This window comes from Drosophila sulfurigaster, chromosome 3 (assembly GCF_023558435.1).
Source record: "Drosophila sulfurigaster albostrigata strain 15112-1811.04 chromosome 3, ASM2355843v2, whole genome shotgun sequence".
NCBI lineage: Eukaryota > Metazoa > Arthropoda > Insecta > Diptera > Drosophilidae > Drosophila > Drosophila sulfurigaster.
In genome coordinates, this window is record NC_084883.1 from 53465761 (window position 1) to 53477356 (window position 11596).

Below are 11596 nucleotides of genomic sequence, written 5' to 3' on the forward strand. Positions count from 1 at the left end.
GTCGCCAACTGATGAAAAGACAACCCCAAAAGCTGACGATTTAACTCCTGCTAAATTGGACGATAAACCAAAGCCTCCAATCGACGCTACCAAGACAGTTCTGAAGCAGTATTCTTCTGATGAAGATGAGAGCGATGATGAGTTTGACAAGCCTCAGCTCATTCCCCTTCCTACAGATATTCCCCTGAAACCCACAACTACGACCAGTAGTGTAATTTCTTCTGTAAGTGAGACTCTAAAGTCAGTCGAGACGCACGTTTCGAATGTAGTGAAGGAAACCGCTGATACGATTAAACCTATTGAAAAACCCAAGTCGCCAACTGATGAAAAGACAACCCCAAAAGCTGACGATTTAACTCCTGCTAAATTAGACGATAAACCAAAGTCTCCGTTAGATGCTAGCAAGCCAGTTCTGAAGCAGTATTCTTCTGATGAAGATCAGAGCGATGATGAGTTTGACAAGCCTCAGCCCATTCCCCTTCCTTCAGATATTCCCCTGAAACCCACAACTACGACCAGTAGTGTAATTTCTTCTGTAAGTGAGTCTCTAAAGTCAGTCGAGACGCACGTTTCGAATGTAGTGAAGGAAACCGCTGATACGATTAAACCTATTGAAAACCCAAGTCGCCAACTGATGAAAAGACAACCCCAAAAGCTGACGATTTAACTCCTGCTAAATTAGACGATAAACCGAAGTCTCCGTTAGATGCTAGCAAGCCAGTTCTGAAGCAGTATTCTTCTGATGAAGATGAGAGCGATGATGAGTTTGACAAGCCTCAGCCCATTCCCCTTCCTACAGATATTCCCCTGAAACCCACAACTACGACCAGTAGTGTAATCTCTTCTGTAAGTGAGTCTCTAAAGTCAGTCGAGACGCACGTTTCGAATGTAGTGAAGGAAACCGCTGATACGATTAAACCTATTGAAAACCCAAGTCGCCAACTGATGAAAAGACAACCCCAAAAGCTGACGATTTAACTCCTGCTAAATTGGACGATAAACCAAAGCCTCCAATCGATGCTACCAAGACAGTTCTGAAGCAGTATTCTTCTGATGAAGATGAGAGCGATGATGAGTTTGACAAGCCTCAGCCCATTCCCCTTCCTACAGATATTCCCCTGAAACCCACAACTACGACCAGTAGTGTAATCTCTTCTGTAAGTGAGTCTCTAAAGTCAGTCGAGACGCACGTTTCGAATGTAGTGAAGGAAACCGCTGATACGATTAAACCTATTGAAAAACCCAAGTCGCCAACTGATGAAAAGACAACCCCAAAAGCTGACGATTTAACTCCTGCTAAATTGGACGATAAACCAAAGCCTCCAATCGACGCTACCAAGACAGTTCTGAAGCAGTATTCTTCTGATGAAGATGAGAGCGATGATGAGTTTGACAAGCCTCAGCCCATTCCCCTTCCTACAGATATTCCCCTGAAACCCACAACTACGACCAGTAGTGTAATTTCTTCTGTAAGTGAGACTCTAAAGTCAGTCGAGACGCACGTTTCGAATGTAGTGAAGGAAACCGCTGATACGATTAAACCTATTGAAAACCCAAGTCGCCAACTGATGAAAAGACAACCCCAAAAGCTGACGATTTAACTCCTGCTAAATTGGACGATAAACCAAAGTCTCCGTTAGATGCTAGCAAGCCAGTTCTGAAGCAGTATTCTTCTGATGAAGATCAGAGCGATGATGAGTTTGACAAGCCTCAGCCCATTCCCCTTCCTTCAGATATTCCCCTGAAACCCACAACTACGACCAGTAGTGTAATTTCTTCTGTAAGTGAGTCTCTAAAGTCAGTCGAGACGCACGTTTCGAATGTAGTCAAGGAAACCGCTGATACGATTAAACCTATTGAAAAATCCAAGTCGCCAACTGATGAAAAGACAACCCCAAAAGCTGACGATTTAACTCCTGCTAAATTAGACGATAAACCGAAGTCTCCGTTAGATGCTAGCAAGCCAGTTCTGAAGCAGTATTCTTCTGATGAAGATGAGAGCGATGATGAGTTTGACAAGCCTCAGCCCATTCCCCTTCCTACAGATATTCCCCTGAAACCCACAACTACGACCAGTAGTGTAATTTCTTCTGTAAGTGAGTCTCTAAAGTCAGTCGAGACGCACGTTTCGAATGTAGTGAAGGAAACCGCTGATACGATTAAACCTATTGAAAACCCAAGTCGCCAACTGATGAAAAGACAACCCCAAAAGCTGACGATTTAACTCCTGCTAAATTGGACGATAAACCAAAGTCTCCAATCGATGCTACCAAGACAGTTCTGAAGCAGTATTCTTCTGATGAAGATGAGAGCAATGATGAGTTTGACAAGCCTCAGCCCATTCCCCTTCCTTCAGATATTCCCCTGAAACCCACAACTACGACCAGTAGTGTAATTTCTTCTGTAAGTGAGTCTCTAAAGTCAGTCGAGACGCACGTTTCGAATGTAGTGAAGGAAACCGCTGATACGATTAAACCTATTGAAAACCCAAGTCGCCAACTGATGAAAAGACAACCCCAAAAGCTGACGATTTAACTCCTGCTAAATTGGACGATAAACCAAAGCCTCCAATCGATGCTACCAAGACAGTTCTGAAGCAGTATTCTTCTGATGAAGATGAGAGCGATGATGAGATTGACAAGCCTCAGCCCATTCCCCTTCCTTCAGATATTCCCCTGAAACCCACAACTACGACCAGTAGTGTAATCTCTTCTGTAAGTGAGTCTCTAAAGTCAGTCGAGACGCACGTTTCGAATGTAGTGAAGGAAACCGCTGATACGATTAAACCTATTGAAAACCCAAGTCGCCAACTGATGAAAAGACAACCCCAAAAGCTGACGATTTAACTCCTGCTAAATTGGACGATAAACCAAAGTCTCCGTTAGATTCTACCAAGCCAGTTCTGAAGCAGTATTCTTCTGACGAAGATGAGACCGATGATGAGTTTGACAAGCCTCAGCCCATTCCCCTTCCTTCAGATATTCCCCTGAAACCCACAACTACGACCAGTAGTGTAATTTCTTCTGTAAGTGAGTCTCTAAAGTCAGTCGAGACGCACGTTTCGAATGTAGTGAAGGAAACCGCTGATACGATTAAACCTATTGAAAAACTCAAGTCGCCAACTGATGAAAAGACAACCCCAAAAGCTGACGATTTAACTCCTGCTAAATTAGACGATAAACCAAAGTCTCCAATCGATGCTACCAAGACAGTTCTGAAGCAGTATTCTTCTGATGAAGATGAGAGCGATGATGAGTTTGACAAGCCTCAGCCCATTCCCCTTCCTTCAGATATTCCCCTGAAACCCACAACTACGACCAGTAGTGTAATTTCTTCTGTAAGTGAGTCTCTAAAGTCAGTCGAGACGCACGTTTCGAATGTAGTGAAGGAAACCGCTGATACGATTAAACCTATTGAAAACCCAAGTCGCCAACTGATGAAAAGACAACCCCAAAAGCTGACGATTTAACTCCCGCTAAATTGGACGATAAACCAAAGTCTCCAATCGATGCTACCAAGACAGTTCTGAAGCAGTATTCTTCTGACGAAGATGAGAGCGATGATGAGTTTGACAAGCCTCAGCCCATCCCCCTTCCTTCAGATATTCCCCTGAAACCCAAAACTACGACCAGTAGTGTAATTTCTTCTGTAAGTGAGACTCTAAAGTCAGTCGAGACGCACGTTTCGAATGTAGTGAAGGAAACCGCTGATACGATTAAACCTATTGAAAAACTCAAGTCGCCAACTGATGAAAAGACAACCCCAAAAGCTGACGATTTAACTCCTGCTAAATTGGACGATAAACCAAAGTCTCCGTTAGATGCTAGCAAGCCAGTTCTGAAGCAGTATTCTTCTGATGAAGATGAGAGCGATGATGAGTTTGACAAGCCTCAGCCCATTCCCCTTCCTACAGATATTCCCCTGAAACCCACAACTACGACCAGTAGTGTAATTTCTTCTGTAAGTGAGTCTCTAAAGTCAGTTGAGACGCACGTTTCGAATGTAGTGAAGGAAACCGCTGATACGATTAAACCTATTGAAAAACCCAAGTCGCCAACTGATGAAAAGACAACCCCAAAAGCTGACGATTTAACTCCTGCTAAATTGGACGATAAACCAAAGCCTCCAATCGATGCTACCAAGACAGTTCTGAAGCAGTATTCTTCTGATGAAGATGAGAGCGATGATGAGTTTGACAAGCCTCAGCCCATTCCCCTTCCTACAGATATTCCCCTGAAACCCACAACTACGACCAGTAGTGTAATCTCTTCTGTAAGTGAGTCTCTAAAGTCAGTCGAGACGCACGTTTCGAATGTAGTGAAGGAAACCGCTGATACGATTAAACCTATTGAAAACCCAAGTCGCCAACTGATGAAAAGACAACCCCAAAAGCTGACGATTTAACTCCCGCTAAATTGGACGATAAACCAAAGTCTCCAATCGATGCTACCAAGACAGTTCTGAAGCAGTATTCTTCTGACGAAGATGAGAGCGATGATGAGTTTGACAAGCCTCAGCCCATCCCCCTTCCTTCAGATATTCCCCTGAAACCCAAAACTACGACCAGTAGTGTAATTTCTTCTGTAAGTGAGACTCTAAAGTCAGTCGAGACGCACGTTTCGAATGTAGTGAAGGAAACCGCTGATACGATTAAACCTATTGAAAAACTCAAGTCGCCAACTGATGAAAAGACAACCCCAAAAGCTGACGATTTAACTCCTGCTAAATTGGACGATAAACCAAAGTCTCCGTTAGATGCTAGCAAGCCAGTTCTGAAGCAGTATTCTTCTGATGAAGATGAGAGCGATGATGAGTTTGACAAGCCTCAGCCCATTCCCCTTCCTACAGATATTCCCCTGAAACCCACAACTACGACCAGTAGTGTAATTTCTTCTGTAAGTGAGTCTCTAAAGTCAGTCGAGATGCACGTTTCGAATGTAGTGAAGGAAACCGCTGATACGATTAAACCTATTGAAAAACCCAAGTCGCCAACTGATGAAAAGACAACCCCAAAAGCTGACGATTTAACTCCTGCTAAATTGGACGATAAACCAAAGTCTCCGTTAGATGCTAGCAAGCCAGTTCTGAAGCAGTATTCTTCTGATGAAGATGAGAGCGATGATGAGTTTGACAAGCCTCAGCCCATTCCCCTTCCTACAGATATTCCCCTGAAACCCACAACTACGACCAGTAGTGTAATTTCTTCTGTAAGTGAGTCTCTAAAGTCAGTCGAGACGCACGTTTCGAATGTAGTGAAGGAAACCGCTGATACGATTAAACCTATTGAAAACCCAAGTCGCCAACTGATGAAAAGACAACCCCAAAAGCTGACGATTTAACTCCTGCTAAATTGGACGATAAACCAAAGCCTCCAATCGATGCTACCAAGACAGTTCTGAAGCAGTATTCTTCTTATGAAGATGAGAGCGATGATGAGTTTGACAAGCCTCAGCCCATTCCCCTTCCTTCAGATATTCCCCTGAAACCCACAACTACGACCAGTAGTGTAATTTCTTCTGTAAGTGAGTCTCTAAAGTCAGTCGAGACGCACGTTTCGAATGTAGTGAAGGAAACCGCTGATACGATTAAACCTATTGAAAACCCAAGTCGCCAACTGATGAAAAGACAACCCCAAAAGCTGACGATTTAACTCCTGCTAAATTGGACGATAAACCAAAGCCTCCAATCGATGCTACCAAGACAGTTCTGAAGCAGTATTCTTCTGATGAAGATGAGAGCGATGATGAGTTTGACAAGCCTCAGCCCATTCCCCTTCCTTCAGATATTCCCCTGAAACCCACAACTACGACCAGTAGTGTAATTTCTTCTGTAAGTGAGTCTCTAAAGTCAGTCGAGACGCACGTTTCGAATGTAGTGAAGGAAACCGCTGATACGATTAAACCTATTGAAAACCCAAGTCGCCAACTGATGAAAAGACAACCCCAAAAGCTGACGATTTAACTCCTGCTAAATTGGACGATAAACCAAAGCCTCCAATCGATGCTACCAAGACAGTTCTGAAGCAGTATTCTTCTGATGAAGATGAGAGCGATGATGAGTTTGACAAGCCTCAGCCCATTCCCCTTCCTTCAGATATTCCCCTGAAACCCACAACTACGACCAGTAGTGTAATTTCTTCTGTAAGTGAGTCTCTAAAGTCAGTCGAGACGCACGTTTCGAATGTAGTGAAGGAAACCGCTGATACGATTAAACCTATTGAAAAACCCAAGTCGCCAACTGATGAAAAGACAACCCCAAAAGCTGACGATTTAACTCCTGCTAAATTAGACGATAAACCAAAGTCTCCAATCGATGCTACCAAGACAGTTCTGAAGCAGTATTCTTCTGATGAAGATGAGAGCGATGATGAGTTTGACAAGCCTCAGCCCATTCCCCTTCCTTCAGATATTCCCCTGAAACCCACAACTACGACCAGTAGTGTAATTTCTTCTGTAAGTGAGTCTCTAAAGTCAGTCGAGACGCACGTTTCGAATGTAGTGAAGGAAACCGCTGATACGATTAAACCTATTGAAAAACCCAAGTCGCCAACTGATGAAAAGACAACCCCAAAAGCTGACGATTTAACTCCCGCTAAATTGGACGATAAACCAAAGTCTCCAATCGATGCTACCAAGACAGTTCTGAAGCAGTATTCTTCTGACGAAGATGAGAGCGATGATGAGTTTGACAAGCCTCAGCCCATCCCCCTTCCTTCAGATATTCCCCTGAAACCCAAAACTACGACCAGTAGTGTAATTTCTTCTGTAAGTGAGACTCTAAAGTCAGTCGAGACGCACGTTTCGAATGTAGTGAAGGAAACCGCTGATACGATTAAACCTATTGAAAACCCAAGTCGCCAACTGATGAAAAGACAACCCCAAAAGCTGACGATTTAACTCCTGCTAAATTGGACGATAAACCAAAGTCTCCGTTAGATGCTAGCAAGCCAGTTCTGAAGCAGTATTCTTCTGATGAAGATGAGAGCGATGATGAGTTTGACAAGCCTCAGCCCATTCCCCTTCCTACAGATATTCCCCTGAAACCCACAACTACGACCAGTAGTGTAATTTCTTCTGTAAGTGAGTCTCTAAAGTCAGTCGAGACGCACGTTTCGAATGTAGTGAAGGAAACCGCTGATACGATTAAACCTATTGAAAAACCCAAGTCGCCAACTGATGAAAAGACAACCCCAAAAGCTGACGATTTAACTCCTGCTAAATTGGACGATAAACCAAAGCCTCCAATCGATGCTACCAAGACAGTTCTGAAGCAGTATTCTTCTTATGAAGATAAGAGCGATGATGAGTTTGACAAGCCTCAGCCCATTCCCCTTCCTTCAGATATTCCCCTGAAACCCACAACTACGACCAGTAGTGTAATTTCTTCTGTAAGTGAGTCTCTAAAGTCAGTCGAGACGCACGTTTCGAATGTAGTGAAGGAAACCGCTGATACGATTAAACCTATTGAAAACCCAAGTCGCCAACTGATGAAAAGACAACCCCAAAAGCTGACGATTTAACTCCTGCTAAATTGGACGATAAACCAAAGCCTCCAATCGATGCTACCAAGACAGTTCTGAAGCAGTATTCTTCTGATGAAGATGAGAGCGATGATGAGTTTGACAAGCCTCAGCCCATTCCCTTCCTTCAGATATTCCCCTGAAACCCACAACTACGACCAGTAGTGTAATTTCTTCTGTAAGTGAGTCTCTAAAGTCAGTCGAGACGCACGTTTCGAATGTAGTGAAGGAAACCGCTGATACGATTAAACCTATTGAAAACCCAAGTCGCCAACTGATGAAAAGACAACCCCAAAAGCTGACGATTTAACTCCTGCTAAATTGGACGATAAACCAAAGCCTCCAATCGATGCTACCAAGACAGTTCTGAAGCAGTATTCTTCTGATGAAGATGAGAGCGATGATGAGTTTGACAAGCCTCAGCCCATTCCCCTTCCTTCAGATATTCCCCTGAAACCCACAACTACGACCAGTAGTGTAATTTCTTCTGTAAGTGAGTCTCTAAAGTCAGTCGAGACGCACGTTTCGAATGTAGTGAAGGAAACCGCTGATACGATTAAACCTATTGAAAACCCAAGTCGCCAACTGATGAAAAGACAACCCCAAAAGCTGACGATTTAACTCCTGCTAAATTGGACGATAAACCAAAGCCTCCAATCGATGCTACCAAGACAGTTCTGAAGCAGTATTCTTCTGATGAAGATGAGAGCGATGATGAGTTTGACAAGCCTCAGCCCATTCCCCTTCCTACAGATATTCCCCTGAAACCCACAACTACGACCAGTAGTGTAATCTCTTCTGTAAGTGAGTCTCTAAAGTCAGTCGAGACGCACGTTTCGAATGTAGTGAAGGAAACCGCTGATACGATTAAACCTATTGAAAACCCAAGTCGCCAACTGATGAAAAGACAACCCCAAAAGCTGACGATTTAACTCCTGCTAAATTGGACGATAAACCAAAGTCTCCGTTAGATTCCACCAAGCCAGTTCTGAAGCAGTATTCTTCTGACGAAGATGAGACCGATGATGAGTTTGACAAGCCTCAGCCCATTCCCCTTCCTTCAGATATTCCCCTGAAACCCACAACTACGACCAGTAGTGTAATTTCTTCTGTAAGTGAGTCTCTAAAGTCAGTCGAGACGCACGTTTCGAATGTAGTGAAGGAAACCGCTGATACGATTAAACCTATTGAAAAACTCAAGTCGCCAACTGATGAAAAGACAACCCCAAAAGCTGACGATTTAACTCCTGCTAAATTAGACGATAAACCAAAGTCTCCAATCGATGCTACCAAGACAGTTCTGAAGCAGTATTCTTCTGATGAAGATGAGAGCGATGATGAGTTTGACAAGCCTCAGCCCATTCCCCTTCCTTCAGATATTCCCCTAAAACCCACAACTACGACCAGTAGTGTAATTTCTTCTGTAAGTGAGTCTCTAAAGTCAGTCGAGACGCACGTTTCGAATGTAGTGAAGGAAACCGCTGATACGATTAAACCTATTGAAAAACCCAAGTCGCCAACTGATGAAAAGACAACCCCAAAAGCTGACGATTTAACTCCCGCTAAATTGGACGATAAACCAAAGTCTCCAATCGATGCTACCAAGACAGTTCTGAAGCAGTATTCTTCTGACGAAGATGAGAGCGATGATGAGTTTGACAAGCCTCAGCCCATCCCCCTTCCTTCAGAAATTCCCCTGAAACCCAAAACTACGACCAGTAGTGTAATTTCTTCTGTAAGTGAGACTCTAAAGTCAGTCGAGACGCACGTTTCGAATGTAGTCAAGGAAACCGCTGATACGATTAAACCTATTGAAAAACCCAAGTCGCCAACTGATGAAAAGACAACCCCAAAAGCTGACGATTTAACTCCTGCTAAATTGGACGATAAACCAAAGTCTCCGTTAGATTCCACCAAGCCAGTTCTGAAGCAGTATTCTTCTGACGAAGATGAGACCGATGATGAGTTTGACAAGCCTCAGCCCATTCCCCTTCCTTCAGATATTCCCCTGAAACCCACAACTACGACCAGTAGTGTAATTTCTTCTGTAAGTGAGTCTCTAAAGTCAGTCGAGACGCACGTTTCGAATGTAGTCAAGGAAACCGCTGATACGATTAAACCTATTGAAAACCCAAGTCGCCAACTGATGAAAAGACAACCCCAAAAGCTGACGATTTAACTCCTGCTAAATTGGACGATAAACCAAAGCCTCCAATCGATGCTACCAAGACAGTTCTGAAGCAGTATTCTTCTGATGAAGATGAGAGCGATGATGAGTTTGACAAGCCTCAGCCCATTCCCCTTCCTTCAGATATTCCCCTGAAACCCACAACTACGACCAGTAGTGTAATTTCTTCTGTAAGTGAGTCTCTAAAGTCAGTCGAGACGCACGTTTCGAATGTAGTGAAGGAAACCGCTGATACGATTAAACCTATTGAAAAACCCAAGTCGCCAACTGATGAAAAGACAACCCCAAAAGCTGACGATTTAACTCCTGCTAAATTGGACGATAAACCAAAGTCTCCGTTAGATTCTACCAAGCCAGTTCTGAAGCAGTATTCTTCTGACGAAGATGAGACCGATGATGAGTTTGACAAGCCTCAGCCCATTCCCCTTCCTTCAGATATTCCCCTGAAACCCACAACTACGACCAGTAGTGTAATTTCTTCTGTAAGTGAGTCTCTAAAGTCAGTCGAGACGCACGTTTCGAATGTAGTGAAGGAAACCGCTGATACGATTAAACCTATTGAAAAACTCAAGTCGCCAACTGATGAAAAGACAACCCCAAAAGCTGACGATTTAACTCCTGCTAAATTAGACGATAAACCAAAGTCTCCAATCGATGCTACCAAGACAGTTCTGAAGCAGTATTCTTCTGATGAAGATGAGAGCGATGATGAGTTTGACAAGCCTCAGCCCATTCCCCTTCCTTCAGATATTCCCCTGAAACCCACAACTACGACCAGTAGTGTAATTTCTTCTGTAAGTGAGTCTCTAAAGTCAGTCGAGACGCACGTTTCGAATGTAGTGAAGGAAACCGCTGATACGATTAAACCTATTGAAAACCCAAGTCACCAACTGATGAAAAGACAACCCCAAAAGCTGACGATTTAACTCCTGCTAAATTGGACGATAAACCAAAGTCTCCGTTAGATTCTACCAAGCCAGTTCTGAAGCAGTATTCTTCTGACGAAGATGAGACCGATGATGAGTTTGACAAGCCTCAGCCCATTCCCCTTCCTTCAGATATTCCCCTGAAACCCTCAACTACGACCAGTAGTGTAATTTCTTCTGTAAGTGAGTCTCTAAAGTCAGTCGAGACGCACGTTTCGAATGTAGTCAAGGAAACCGCTGATACGATTAAACCTATTGAAAAACCCAAGTCGCCAACTGATGAAAAGCAGTATTCTTCTGACGAAGATGAGGCCGATGATGAGTTTGACAAGCCTCAGCCCATTCCCTTTCCTTCAGATATTCCCCTGAAACCCACAACTACGACCAGTAGTGTAATTTCTTCTGTAAGTGAGACTCTAAAGTCAGTCGAGACGCACGTTTCGAATGTAGTGAAGGAAACCGCTGATACGATTAAACCTATTGAAAACCCAAGTCGCCAACTGATGAAAAGACAACCCCAAAAGCTGACGATTTAACCCTTGTTAAATCAGACGATAAACCAAAGTCTCCGTTAGTTTCTACCAAACCAGTTCTGAAGCAGTATTCTTCTGACGAAGATGAGGCCGATGATGAGTTTGACAAGCCTCAGCCCATTCCCCTTCCTTCAGATATTCCCCTGAAACCCACAACTACGACCAGTAGTGTAATTTCTTCTGTAAGTGAGACTCTAAAGTCAGTCGAGACGCACGTTTCGAATGTAGTCAAGGAAACCGCTGATACGATTAAACCTATTGAAAAACCCAAATCGCCAACTGATGAAAAGACAACCCCAAAAGCTGACTATTTAACTCCTGCTAAATTAGACGATAAACCGAAGTCTCCGTTAGATGCTAGCAAGCCAGTTCTGAAGCAGTATTCTTCTGATGAAGATCAGAGCGATGATGAGTTTGACAAGCCTCAGCC

The 11596-nt window shown here is 43.5% G+C and overlaps 2 protein-coding genes across 2 annotated transcripts in view; both read left to right on the plus strand.

Moving 5' to 3' along the window:
- The window catches only part of LOC133845823 (ankyrin-2-like), a 65261-nt gene that overhangs the window by 39300 nt on the left and 14365 nt on the right, over positions 1-11596 (plus strand).
- The window catches only part of LOC133845825 (uncharacterized), a 34244-nt gene that overhangs the window by 17160 nt on the left and 5488 nt on the right, over positions 1-11596 (plus strand). The gene's annotated exons all lie outside the window — the stretch shown is intronic.